Source organism: Petaurus breviceps, unplaced genomic scaffold, assembly GCF_028583685.1.
Source record: "Petaurus breviceps papuanus isolate PSGF00001 unplaced genomic scaffold, PetGlider_PUasm1.0 188, whole genome shotgun sequence".
NCBI lineage: Eukaryota > Metazoa > Chordata > Mammalia > Diprotodontia > Petauridae > Petaurus > Petaurus breviceps.
Window position 1 is genome coordinate 26,896,678 of NW_027185804.1, and position 14,736 is coordinate 26,911,413.

The following is a 14,736-nucleotide window of genomic DNA, read 5'->3' on the forward strand; positions in this document are numbered from 1 at the left end:
TTGTGTTAAGTATCTGAGGCCAGATTTGAACTCAGGTCCTTCTGATTCCAGGGCCAGTGCTCTATTCACTGTACCACCTAGCCACCCCAGTGTGATGTATTTCTAAACTTTAAATCTATGTTGGTTATTATTATTATTATTTGATTTTCTCCACAATTACACATTAAAACATTTTTAAAAAGTTTAAGTTCCAAATTCTATCTCTCCATCTCTTCCCCCCTTCCTGAGACAGTAAACAATCCAACATAGCTTATATGTGTTTTACCATATAATGTTAGAAGTTATACAATTTTTGAAGTGGAGAGACCTTGGAGCTGTTCTATTTAAACTTCCTCATTTTGCAGATAGAGAAACTGAGTCATCAAATGACTTGTAAAAATATTTAAAAGGCAGTCATCATGAAGGTATGTCCCCAGGGAATTAAAGTCAACAGACAAGTTACAGAGAGGCAGATTTTGACTCATCTTAAAGGGGGAAAAGTTCTTCCTAACACTTAGAACTGTACACAGATGGATAAAGATCTATTATTGTGGGCTGAATTTATAACATTTAGAATCCCTTCACATGTTGCAATTATATAATTAAAAAAACCAAATATTTAGGTACTTGGTAAATAGTTATTGAATTGCATTGTGAGAAAATGTAAGTATTTTAATTTTTGTAACAAAGGGCAGAAAACAATGGTAATGAGAGAACAAGAACAAAACAAACAAAAGACCTGTGCCAAATCGGACAATCTCATCTTTCTTTCATTTTAACTGGGTCATAACTGCTGGTTGCTGGCTCCGTTTCTTTAATCCCAGTCTTAGTTTTTCTATGGAGCGAAAATTCCAGTGTTTGATTATTAAGTGAAAATGAGATTTCTGCTTATTGCTAGCAAGAATCCGAACATTCTGACTTCAGAAGGTCTCATTCTTTTGTTGAATTAAAAAAAAAATCTTTTTACTTACTTTACTTTCTGGTACTGCCTACCTTTACTCCAATCCGGGTGTGAGGAACCTGCAGCCTCTGGTTTTGGTCTGTAAAGGTTGGATTTAGTCAGAGGGCTGCAATTGAGGACCTAGAGGGCCATACATGGTCTCAAGGCCACAGGTTTCCCACCCCTACTCCCATTTTTCTTTTCTTTCCAGAGAAGTCTTCTTTTGGGGGTATTCTAGATGGACTTCTGGGAGTTAAGATTGTAGAATAAGCAGTAAATCACTGTCACTCTCCCCTATTGACCTCTTAAAAAACCAAAAAAAAAAAAAGTACCCCAGGAAAAATCCTGGAACAATGAGATAGCAGAAAGATGGGGTGGAGCAGTCTTTTAGTCCAGGAAACTTGAAGGATCATCAAGAAAGGTCTGTTTCACTGGCAAAAGGGGGCTGCATCCCAGGACAGGAAATGCCCCAGCAAGCCAGTGGCAAGCCTTAGATCAGCAAACCAGCGGGAGATCCTGAGCCCCAGGGTGGGGGAAGAGGCAAACCCCAACCCCAGGGCTCCCCCATGGGCCTTAGCACAGCCAGGGGAGCCAGCTGTAGTTCAGAAAGCCACCTTCTCTCTTTCCCTCCTTCCCTTCCCCTTTCTCTCCCTTTCCTTTTCTCCCTCCCTCCCTCCTTCTCTCCCCCATATATAACTAAACATACACACGTGGGTACATATATTCACATATTGGCTTTATATTTATATTGTACATATGATTATATGCACAGGTTTTTTATTTTTTCCTATTAGAATGTACGCTCCTTGCCAGTAGGGGCTTCTTCCTTCACCCTGTCATTTTCTCTAGTCTATTTCCATCTTAGCACAGCGCCTGACGCCTGACGCCTGACGTGTAGCGGGTGCCTAGTAACTACTTGAAGGATTGCTTGATGTCAGGTTACAGTCCTTCAAATACTCCAAGATAAGTTCCGTGTCCCTTCCCAGTCTTCTTTTCTCAAGGCCAATCCAACAACGTTCACTTCCCTTCAGCAGCTCTTCATGTGGCAGGAACTTATCTCCAGCTTGTTAATGATCTTTCTAAAATGTGGGAGCAAGAACTGAAGACAGGACTAGAGATAAATCTCATAATTTCAGTTATATAGTTAAATCTAGTTAAGACATCTAACACTACATTTTAGAGTTATGTAGAGAACATAGGGATTGGTTTGGTGAGAGGCTATTATTTGCCGTGGGAATGTGAAATTTTTGCAGGAGGCTTAAGTTGATAGGTAGATGTCAAATGTACAGAAAATGTCAAAGGAAAACGGCTTTGGAAAGGACCTTGGAAGTAGTGACTGAGATACCCTGGAATTCCACCCCCACCCTGACCCACACACTGACTGACTTATTAGGACAGCACTCTTTTTTATTTTTATTTTTTTGCTTTTTGGAGGGCAGTTGGGGTTAAGTGACTTGCCCAAGGTCACATGGCTAGTTTTTGTGTTAAGTACTTGAGGTTGGATTTGAACTCAGGTCCTCCTCACTCCAGGGTCGGTGCTCTATTTACTGAGCCACAGCACTCTTTCTTTTTTTGTCATTATCATCCCCATTTCTGCCTCTCTGCCCTACCATCCTCAGCGAGCTGGACATCTCTGATCCAATCCAGGTTCCAAAGTATCAAACCATGAGTCATACATTCCCTGGGTCCCTCCATTTGGAAACTAAATTGCTGACATCTCTCGACTTCTATACCCATAGTCAGTCTAAATAGAAGGCGGCTGCTTTCCTTCCCTGTGTGCCTTTGTCTCTACCATGCAGCTGGGGACAAAGATAGAGTCATTAACATTCAGTCAGTCACCAGGGGTGGCTCTGTCCTCTCCTTTCCCGCAAGTGACCGGGTATAGTCAGCCTGACTGATTTGCTTTCTCTACTTGGAATACAGAGCTCTTCTCTTCACACACTGCAGTAAATAACATGGCAACTTTTTGACACCAGAGATGGAAAACTCATTATATACAGTTGTGAGTGCTTCATTTTAGAAGACACTGAGTGAAGCTTGAACAATTCAGACTTTTCAAGTGTCACTCTGTCGGATTATTGCCCAGATACACTTTTCCTTTCCTTGGCCAAAAAAAGGCACTCGACTGATGTAAGAAAGTACTTCCCCCAAAGACGTAATAAATGCCATTCTCCCCATGGAAAAGTATGCTGTTGGCGACTCCAGACAGGACCCTGTGTTTTTATGCATGGAGAAAAAACCAGTGTCCTCTGTTGCCCCTGCAGAATCACCAGGGCTAGAGTTGTATTGGACCAGAACTGGCTTTGTGCATAGGCAGAGTAGGAAGATGCCCATGTAGGATGACTCAAGTGGTTTGGGGGCTCTCCTGCTTGAGATTTCTCATGAACTAGCATGTTGCTGATTTTAGAAATTCTATCTTCAGTGATTCATTCCTCTGAAGACCCGTTTCATCATGTTCTGGTAACTAAAGAGTGTTTTGCCACACCCCAAGTCAGTCAACTAATGGATATTTATTAAGTGCCTACTGCGTGCTAGGCATTGTTGCAGGTGTCAAGGTTACAGATGAAATAGTACATACTTGCCATCTAGAGTGAGGCATGCTGCTAGAGCATTATGTTTCAATTGTAATTCTTTTACAAAATATGTATGCAGTACTTGTCTACCCTGTGCCCTTTCTAGAAAATTTATAGGTAAGATACGGTAAAGAATGACACAAGATCAGAGGATATGAATGAGTTTTGATCTTCACAGGGAGAGAGAAGATGCTGATGAGAACATGAATGCTCTGAAATATTAAAGTATAAGAAAAAAAAAACCCCACAATGCTGGATCTTGTGTATAATGTAAAGAGAAGACACTTCCCCTCCCCTCAAGCTGATTATCACCTAGCAAGGGCAATGAGATGCATATTCAGATGACTGTCAATTAGAATAAATACAGAGGAAAAATGCCATGAGGATTTTCCAGAATAATAGATCATTTCTGCATGGTGGATCACAGAACATTTCAAGGAAAGGGGCACTTGTCAAATAGATATGTTTTCAATTTTGTTGTTGTTCAGCTATTCAGTTGTGTCTGACTTTTCATGACCCTGTGGACTGTAATACTGTCTATAGAGTTTCCTTGGCAAAAACAGTGGAGTGGTTTGCCATTTCCCTGTCCATTGGATTAAAGTAAATATTGGTTAAATGAGCTGCCCAGGGTCACTCAGCTAGTAAGATTATAATAGATTTAGTAAAGGTATTGTACCTCAGGACTAGAAGGCATCCCAAGGAAAGAAGCTTCAAGTGTGTGGGTCATATTCAGGCTGTGAAAAGTTCATATGTTTATGCACCAGAGATCTTTCCTGTGGCCTCTTTCACATTAGGCACACATAAAACAAGAAGGGAATATTTTGAAGATATCAAGGATGCAGTTTTTCATTGAGATTGTGGTGTATGATAATTATTATCCATATTATTAACATATTTTGTGCCTAAGATCTTTAATATTTTATATCATGAAATAATGTACAAGGTTCTTCCCAGGGACTGAAATAGCTAGATGGTTTGGTGGATAGTGTTTGCACTTAGGTTGGGAAGACCCGAGTCCAAAGCCTGCCTCAGATACTTAATATTTGGTTGTTGCTTAACACCGCCAGGCTTGGTTAATTCATCTATAAAATGGACATGATAATAGCGCTTGCTTAACATAAGTTTGTTGTAAGGTTCAAATGAGATAAAATAAATAAAAATACTTTGCAAATCTTAAAGTATTACTTATGTTATCTATCATCATCACCAAGAAACGTAGAGGCAAATGAACTAGGAAAGCCCTTAAATTAATGGACTACCCCAGCATACAATGATTTGCTCAAATTCACTTGTAGTCCTCTAGCTCACCTTCCTAGTAACCCAAACTTTGCTTCCGTCTGAGGGCTAATTGAGGAGACACTGGTCTCAAATTCTGTATTATGCTTACTCATTTAATATCAACCTCAGAGTAGGATAGAGGCCAAGAACTAAGTCACATTGTAGGCAGAACCTGATTATCCTGCTTTCCTTAACATAATGTAACACAAAATAGTCTGTAGTCACTCACATGCAAAAAAGATTAATTTCCATGTCTAATGCAGTTTTGGAAAGTTAAACAGTTTCCTTTGTTATTGAACAGGCAGAATCTGGCAGGGCAGCATGAATGCATGGGTTGATTTAGGGGTAGAGATGACTAAGAGAAGAGCTGTCCTGAAGTGGAATAGGATTCCAGGGGAGGTTGTAGCACCCCCCTCTTTAGGCAAAAGCTAGATGACTAATCGTTGGGTCCAGTCTGGAGGGAATTTTTTTTCTGGCATGTGTTGGACTATCTGGCTACTGTTGTCCCTCTCAACTTCCAAATTCTTTAATTTAGTGACTCTGAGGAGCAAAAATGAGACAAAACAATGGAGATCAAGCTATCTTAATCATTTGTAGCATGCACTATATCTTAGACTTTTTGAGTTCAGTTTTTTTGGTGGCTGGAGAAACATAAAAAATTTAATATTCTTTGAAATAGATATCTAATCACAGAACTGGAAGTGACTTGAAAGATTATCCATTCCATACACAGCCTGATGCATAAATCTCTTCTAGATGATTCTTGATAAGTGGTCGACTTGGTTTGAGCCTTTCTGTGATTATTTTATTACAAAATAAGGCATCCCATTCCAATACCACTTGTTTTACTCCTCACAGTTCTAATTGAGGAAAAAAAAACTTTCCCTTATATGAGGTGAATTTTGTCTTCCTTTAACTTCTGATATTTGGAAGAAGAAAAATTTATAGCAACATTTATTTTTATTTTTTAATTAAAATTTTATTGAAAACTTAATATCAAAAATCAATGAAATTACCTAAACTTGCTTAGCAATTATTCCTAGTTTAATTAATTTTAGTTAATAAAATATCATACCTTTTTATTACTCCCTACCAATTCCATTCCAACCACCTCTCACTCTGAATAAGAACATTTTCTCTCTTTCTAGTCTACCTTTCTCTTTTCCCCTCTCCCTCCCTTCCTCCCTCCCTCCTCCCTTCCTTCCTCCTTCCCTCTTCCTTCCTTCTCTCCTTCCATTCTTTCTCTTTCTCATGCTCTTATTCTCATTCTATGATATCTTGCAAGTCTCTGGTGCTATATGTTTTTCAAAGTCTTTTCATACCTATGATGTAATAATCTATGATCTAATTTAAACTGTAAGAAACATTTAGTAAGCCCCTATTTTATATAGAATACTTGCTAGGCAAAAAAGGCATCTAAAGATCTACACTCATTGAACTCACAGTCTAATAGAATAGGATGTAGGCACAAATAACCAGAATAAATAATAATACATAGGAAGTGAAAAAAAACAAAATACAAATTTGGTGCTAAATATGAGGTATAAAATAGGATGTGTTGCTTCTGATTTGGGTCATCAAGAAAACCCTCATGACCGAGGTGACATGTGAAACAAACCTCATAAGATAGGTAGGATCTCAATGGTCAAATCTGGGAAGGTTAATGAAGAAAGCATTTCTAGCCACAGAGAATAGTATAGACAAAGACAGGGAGGTGAGATGACATGGGGAATGTACAGGGGACAATGAATAAGTTCATTGCTTTGTTGGAGCTCATGAAGGGAGTTCTGTGGATAGGTAGGATGGTACCAAATTATTGAAGCCTTTGACCACCTAGTAAGGAGTTAGAAATTTATGTAGAAGGTGGTAGAGATCCATTGGAGGGTTTGGAAATGATGGATTACATCCCAACATATGTACATAAGAAAGATTAATCTGGTATTCAGAATAAAGGGCAGATTGGAGGGGAGGAAGAATAGAGGCAGGGAAACTAGTCACAAGGCATTAATCATGGTGTGGATCATTGTGAGGGCCTGAGCAAAGGCTATGGGTATACAAAGGAGGTTTAATACCTACAAGTAGAAATGACAGAACCTGACCTATTTGATTTGGAATGATGAAATGAGAGAAATCAAGTGCTTTTGCCTAAATTTTGCAAAGTCAGTGAGGACTGGGATGACTATTCCCATTGTATAGGTCAATAAAATGAGGCTCAAAGAGATCAATTGATTATCTGAAAGACATTCAACTGTAAAGGGCTGCGACTGGAAACCAATCTTCTCTGGTAGAGCAGAGTAGAGATTGGCTTTTGTATTTGTGCCCCAGTGCTTAGCAAGATGCTTTGTATATAGTAAGTGCTTAATAATTGCCTCTCATTCATTCATTCGTTCATTTATTCTCACTACATATACTGAGCTATTTGCCTTACACCACAGTAGGTACAACCTCAATGTTTTATATTTTTTTCCTTAAGCAAGAGGAGTTAAAATGCCAACCATAAATTCAAGCAAAAATTACCATTTAATTAAAAAAAGAAACAGGATATAAAATTTCCACACCTCTTCTCCCCAGCAGTCAACTCTATTTTTTCATTAGTGTTTCCTATGTTCAGTTCAATTGTACTAATCAGAGAGATTACTTTGAACATAGCTGACAGGTTAGATTACTCTAGTAGGGCAAGAAATGTTAATTGGTCTTTCCATGGTTCACATATCAAAGGAAGAAAAAGACTTCTTCCTACCTTTCCATTAACCTAGTTAAAAAAAAAAAATCCCGGTCTATATAGGTGGTAGATCAGCTACCATTTGAAAATTATTTCCCATGATATGTCTATAATCATCTTTTGCATTTGTATAACTCATCACAGATTAGAAAAGTTTACCTTACAACATCTGTAGAATATGAAGATGGTGATGTGTTACTAGATGAGAGATTGGAGCTTCAGGGAAAGTCTTATTTGCCCAAGATCATTTAGTTATGAAGTGCTGGAGGAAGAACAGGACCTCAGGTTTCCTCACTCCAGGTCTAATGTTCTTTCTAGGACTACATAATTATGCCTCCAAGCTTAGCATCCAATGTTCATGAACTGCATCTCTTCCAGGTAGTAATGGGCATGTCTCTTAACAAATTTTCCCCCTGCAGACCCATATAACTTATCTCTATGCCCTTGACTGAGCCAATAAAAGGCCCTAACAATTTAATGAGAAACATACATTATTACCGCCTTAATGTCTCAGGTTGCCCAATGACTCCCTACACATGAATTTCAAGGGTTCTGCTATATTAAGTGGCTCATGAGTTAGAGAGAATAATCGTCAAATTTAGCTTCCCCCATCTATTAAACCTCAACCCCTTCCCTGTAAATCAGCCACTGGGATTCAGTCATGATCCTTGGCTTCACTGGATGGATTTCCAGCCACATTGATGAAAATATGACACTGTGCTATAGCCTGTTAACTGCTTTCTTTATAAAAGGTTAGAATTACCTGGCAGCTAGGTGGCACAGTGAAGAGAACAGTGAATGCTTTACTTACTGGCTATTTGACCATGGCCAAGGCACTTCACACCCCAGTGTCAGTCCCCTCATCTGGGAAATAAGAATGATAAAGCATCTTCCTTGCAGAATTTTTGTAAGAATAAGGTGAGTTAAGAAATATAAGGGATTTGCAAAAATTAAAATTCAATAAATTCTAGCTCTTATGACAACTTAGTAAAATAAAAAGCAGAACATTCATGGTATTCATTCATTTAACACATATTTATGAAATGCCAATTATATGCACAGGAGGAAGAAAAATAATCAAGGCATTGTCTCTGCCTCCAAGTTCCTTATAATTTAGTAATGGAGAGAAGATGTGAATTGAGGCAACTGTAATTCAAAATAGAATATAAATGGGTTAGACAGGTGCCAAGTGAGCTCACAGGGGAAGTTTCCTTTGTTTGGGGGGAAATAGAAGATGTCATGGAGGAGGTGACTTTTGTACTAGGCCTTGAAAGATGAAAATTATGGGGTGGCTAGGTGGCACAGTGAATAGAGCACCAGCCCTGGAGTCAGGAGGACCTGAGTTCAAATCTGGCCTCAAACACTTAACACAAAAACTAGCCATGTGACCTTGGGCAAGTCACAACCCCAATTGTCCTCCAAAAAGCAAAAACAAAAAAAGAGGGAAAGTACTTTGACAGAGATAGTAGGGGAAAAATTTTTGCTCTAAGGAAGGTTGTCATTGCCTAGAGATTCTCTTCTAGATAAGAAAAAAATATTCTTATCCACGATGGAGAGCTAAAGGAACAAAATAAAGTACATACTTCTTGCTACTAAAACAACCATTTGTTTATACCATAAATAGCATAAAAGGTAGCATTAAGAATTTGCTCAACTGAAAAACCTGGTCATGTAGTGAAAATGCGTAACAACAGATGGACACCAGAGGATGACTGGTTTGATTTCCAAGAAATAGTACATGAATCAGAGACAGGCCTCCAGAATGGGGTTGAGGAGGCATCTATGGAAAATCCATTCAAGAAAAAAAATTAAATAGTAATTATACATCCAGTTTTGGAGGGCAGTTATTGATGGAATGTTATGGACAAGAATCAATCAAAATGGATGATGGGGATTGTTTTTCACATTAATTGACAAGATCATAGGCCTCCTGATGTTTTGAGGTAATTCTTGTGTAGATTTGCTGAGTAGCTGGAGAAATTGTCAGAAAAGCCTCCATATGATCACGTCTGAACAGTCCTTGATGGATCTTAATTTCTTTGATGTGACCTCCCAGCAGAAACTAAGATTGCCTGATTTTAGGTTCTTAGCTGATCACTTTGCTTTATCTGTGCCTCATCTCCTCACTGGTTGCTGCTAGTATGTATGTCTGAGACTTCTCTGTCTTGACTGTCTCTTGTTTACCTTCTTGGACCCATGTCAATTAAACTGTCAAGGCAGTCATTTCTCATTTACATAATGGATCACTCTGCTCATTGGTGTTGTCAGTCTTCAAGGCTTCCCAGTTTGCATCAGAGCAATGATTTATGCATTGGTCTCTTTCCAGATTCAACTCCTATTTATTTGATCCGCACTTCTCTCCAGCTTGAGCTTCCAGATTGAGGCTATAGTCAATGCTCCCAGGGCTTTGCTCCATTCAAGAGCCAGTCACTGCCTCCCTCCCTCCTAAGTTTATTCATTACCTTGGAAGTTCGTGTAACATCTTATTGATTTTACAGTTATCACTTTGACATTTCAAAGGCTCTGTGGTCTTTCTATTACTCTGTTTGTACTGTGAGAACTCATGCTCCTTGGGCCAGATTGTACTTTGTGGTTTCCCAAGTGGATAGCCATATAGTCAGGGCTATTGAATTAGACATTTTGACTGATCTGATGAGTCAATTCAGGCAAATCAGTTGTGTTTCAGAGAAGGAATGTCTTGCTTGATTTTCTTAATTTACATTTCCTGGTCATTTGACATTGTTAACTGAATTGATAATTTTTGGCATCTGAACCTTTAGACTGTGAGCTCTTTGAATCAGGATCTTTTTTTTTTTTTGCCTTTTTTTAGATATAGTAGTAGTGAGCATGCCTGATACATTGTAGGAACTTAATAAATATTAGTTAACTGACTTCAATTTTATAAAGACAAATGCAAAATCTTAAATTCAATGTTTAATAAATCAATTTTCCCAAGAATAAGATGGGGGAATCCTGACTAGACAGCAGTTTTTCTGAGCAAGATCTGAGAGTTGAATTGGTACCCAAGTTCTATATGAGTTAATATTATTCTAACATATCAGTCAGAATAGACCATGTGACTTTAGGCTGCATTACTGGAGGCACAGCTTCTAAGAATCAGGTGAATAATCTCTCTAGTGTATTATATATTTGGATTATTGCATTAAGTTCTGGATGCCACAAAGAAGAGTATTTAGAACAATTGACATAAATAGAGTTTGTTTAACCTGGGGTAGAGAAGGCTTCTTGAACACGATGACTGCCTTCACATAAAATAAAACCAATTATAGAAAGTGCCTAAATTTGTTCTGTTCATCTGTTTTCCTGGGCCAACTTTTCCTTTACCATGAACTGCTCTGCTTAGCTTAAATTCCCTCATCATATTTTCCCTATCCTTCCCAGGATAGAATTAGCACCAGGAACCTCATCGCCATGGGGATTTCTTGAACTTTTCTAGTCACATATCATATAATACCCTTGGTTGCTTCTGCCTCTGTGATTAGAGAACAGAGCAAACAAACAAACAAACAAACAAACAAACCAACAAAATACCCTCTTTCCTTACTTCCCTTTATATAGGCTCACGATCTCAGCCATTTCTTCCTTTTCCAGCAGCTACTCTGCTTGGTTTCAATGTCATTATCATCTTCATTTGCCCCCTCATGCCCCATGCCAGGTACCATTTCGTACTCCCTATGTATCCCCCGCCATTTTTAAATTCCTTTTATGTATTATCTTCTTCCTGTAGATTGTAAACTCCTTTAGGTAGGGAGTGTCTTTCTTTTTCTCATTTATATCCCCTGTGCTCAGTAAAGTGCCTGGTACACAGTAGGCACTTAATAAGTGTAAATTGCATCCTTTCATATGGTTTTGCCCCAAAGACACAATCAGGATCATATGGTAGAAGGTTAAAAAAGACAAATTGAAATATAACATCAAGGAAAAATGTTCCTGACAAGTACCACTGTCAAAAAGAAGCATGGGCTGCCTTAGGAGGTTGTGATCTGCCATTCCATTGGAGGTCCTTAAATGGAGACTCAATAATCTCTTTTCATGTGGGTCAGAATGAATATTTCTCAGTAATGAGGTAAGTTCTGCATTTTCCTTTGGTTCCTTTTGACTGTGTGATCCTAGGTCAGTTTTGCGTCTGTTATTTACAGTTGGGGAAAGAGTGTATTTTCTGGAAGTGAAGTTGGTTTCCAGGTACCATTTTGGATTTCATGCTTTCAGTGAATGGAGTGTCTCTGCACCCTGAAGTATGACTGGTATTGCTTCTTTTCTTGCAAAATAAAATGCCAATTTGATCCTCAGAAGTCAGGGAGCTCTCCCACTGGGTGGTTTGCCAACAATTCTTCTATACTAATGATGTCAATTTCTAGGAACAGAGTGCAGATTTTTGTGAAAAAATTCTGTTACCTGCTGCCCTTCTCCTTGGCTATCACTTCCTGTCACTCTTTGGCCGTGTTAGCATCATCTGCTACTCTCCCAGCCTTCTGTATCCTGGATTTCTTTCTTCATAATGGGTTTTGCAATGAGGTCTGGAAACATTGCAGAACTCCCCAATGTTTGAAGAATGTGAGCTGAGCTATTAGCCACAAGGGCATTGGAAGGTGAGAAGGAAATCACTTCCAGTCCTGGCAGAGCTGCCAGGCAGAGGGCTCCAGAAGGATTACACATCACTGGCACAGAGCTGCCTGATGGAAAAAAAAATCACTTTGGATTTGCAAACCCTGAAAAAAGAACAAGCAAATTCCTTTCTCTCTCTTGGCCTTAGTCTCCATCAGTCAAATAATGAGGCTGGACCACATGATCTCCTAGATTCTTTCCAGGTTTTAGCATATTTGGATCTCTATTGTGGTGTGGATGCAATAGCACATGAGGGTTGACTCCTAAGTAAGATTGTAGGATAAAGGCGGAAAACTCTTACTGGCAGACATCTTGATGAGAGTGATTTAGTATGCTTCCTAGAGATCACATCACAAGAGATATTGAGCCAGATTCCCTTAGTCCTTGAGCTACTGCCTGGTACCAAGTTAGGCCCTCTTCCAGGACAGCTAATTGGTACCTTTATGACCTAAACACTTAATCATTAGTTGCACATTTTCAGACACATATTAAATCATTCTGGATTCTTTTTTGGCACTGGATTTTTATCCAAGGTAATAATTTGAGTAGGGAAAAGAAACTGTTCATTTTTTCTTAGCATATGCATAACTTATGCAGCCCTGAGGGGTACCGAGGAACTTGTCATACAATTCTGAAAGGCTCTTACAGCATGACTAGCTGTCATATGGTTCAGCATGTCCTCCAAACATAATGCTACACCAGAATTCATTTCATTTAAATTAGGTTCAATGAAATGCCACACAGTTCAGTTTAAGAAACATTCATTAAGCACTTACTATGTCCCAGGTACTATGCTAGGTGCTGAACATGCAAAGAAACAGTTTCTGCCCTCAAACAGCTTAATAATATCACTGGGTGATAGACCAGTACACCAGTGGGTTCCCACAAAACATACACAAAGTAATAGAAAGAAGTAAAGCATGCTAATATCTGTGGAGAGAGGAGAATATTGAACAGGAAAACATTATTCTCAGTCCCTCAATTTTACAACTGGTAGCAAATTTGACATTTAAGGGAGAAGAAAAATACTCCTTCTAGCCTTTAATCAATAAATAAAAACTCCTAGGTGGTTCATTGGGCTCTGAAATTGCTTCCCTGTTGTTCATTTTCCCCATAATGATTATTATCTGGGTATCAAACACCAAGGGTATGGTGTCATGTACTTTGAGCTTACCTACCTCATTGCTGAGCTGTTCTCTGGAAATTCACCATTAGGCTTTCCAGGCTCTCTCTCTCTCTCTCTCTCTCTCTCTCTCTCTCTCTCTCTCTCTCTCTGCATATTGAATCCTAGGTAATTGGATTACAACCTTGGTTCACTTAGTTAAAACAAAACAAAATGCACTTTCTTGGGACAATTTATTTCTCAATGATGCCTCATACTCCAAATGAATCCTCCATGTAAGAACAACTTTTGTGTCTGTAATAACTTTTGTCTTCTCTCAGTTATAAGTACATAATCAGGAAATTGTAATATGATTCACTCTAATTGACCACTTTTTTTTCATATATTTCATATATTTTCATATATTTTACAAATAAATTAAAGGTATGAAAAAAAGACTCTCATTTGTAAACAGGTATGAGAAGGTCTTAGGTCAAATAAGAAGAAAGAATTAAGCTAGGTTACCTAGAGGAGTTTGAACTAGATAAGAGTTTGAAATTAGAGAACAGAAATTTGATTAAATGTGGGAGTAATTAGGGGGAATTTGAATGAAAACAATCCCTGAGTCCAAATTCTACCTCTGAATAAAAAGAGGAATGGGATCTAGGACAATAAGGAGGCTATAGAAGGAGATTAAGGATGGGTCAAAGACCATTAGAGAATAGAATCTGAAGCAAGATTCCAAAAAGGAAAAGAAGGTAGTTGGCAAGACAAGGTAGAAAAGAAAGGGCAAGTGGAAAATTTAGAAGGTTAAATAAATTTATACAGTGAATTGGTAGGAAAAGAGAATTTGTGAAACAGAAGCAATGGGGAATTGGTGTAAGACTGAATAAGAAGTCGTGTTTAGTGATTTTAGAAAAGTGAGATTAAGGAAAGAAAATTGGTGAGCTGTCAAATGAATAAAATATGGTAATTAGCTGCAAAAGTTTTAATCCAGTGCTCAAGATTGAGATGTAAATATCAAAAAAAAAAGTTTAAAAAATAAAGCAAACACACAAAAAAGGAAGGCCAAGAACTTCAACCTATATGGAGAGTAGGGAAATTATGCTGACTCGTTCCTAGCGTGTGACTGTAATTTTGCTACATACAGTGTAGTGTTTTGACTGTAGAGCGTGGTCTCTACCTGGAGGATTACATTTCTACACTTCTGTTAATTCAAGAGAATAAAATGTGCCTACAAGAAGCAGTAATGAGGGTTTGATGAGAAGTATCAGAGACTGAGGAGGAGACAGGTCCCTTCCAGGGTATGGAGGTGAGTAATATACTGTTACCCAGAGAAGACAAAGAAGGAAAAACACAGCTGTACAATTAGAGCTGAAAAAGGGATTGGAGGCCGTCAGCTCCCCAGAACAGAAGGGAGTTGATGCTCTTAAAAGAAGAATGAGCTGCTACTCCACCCAGCAAAGATAAAATAGAACTACAGAAGCTTCCAGGTGAGAGATCATACAGGAAGGGT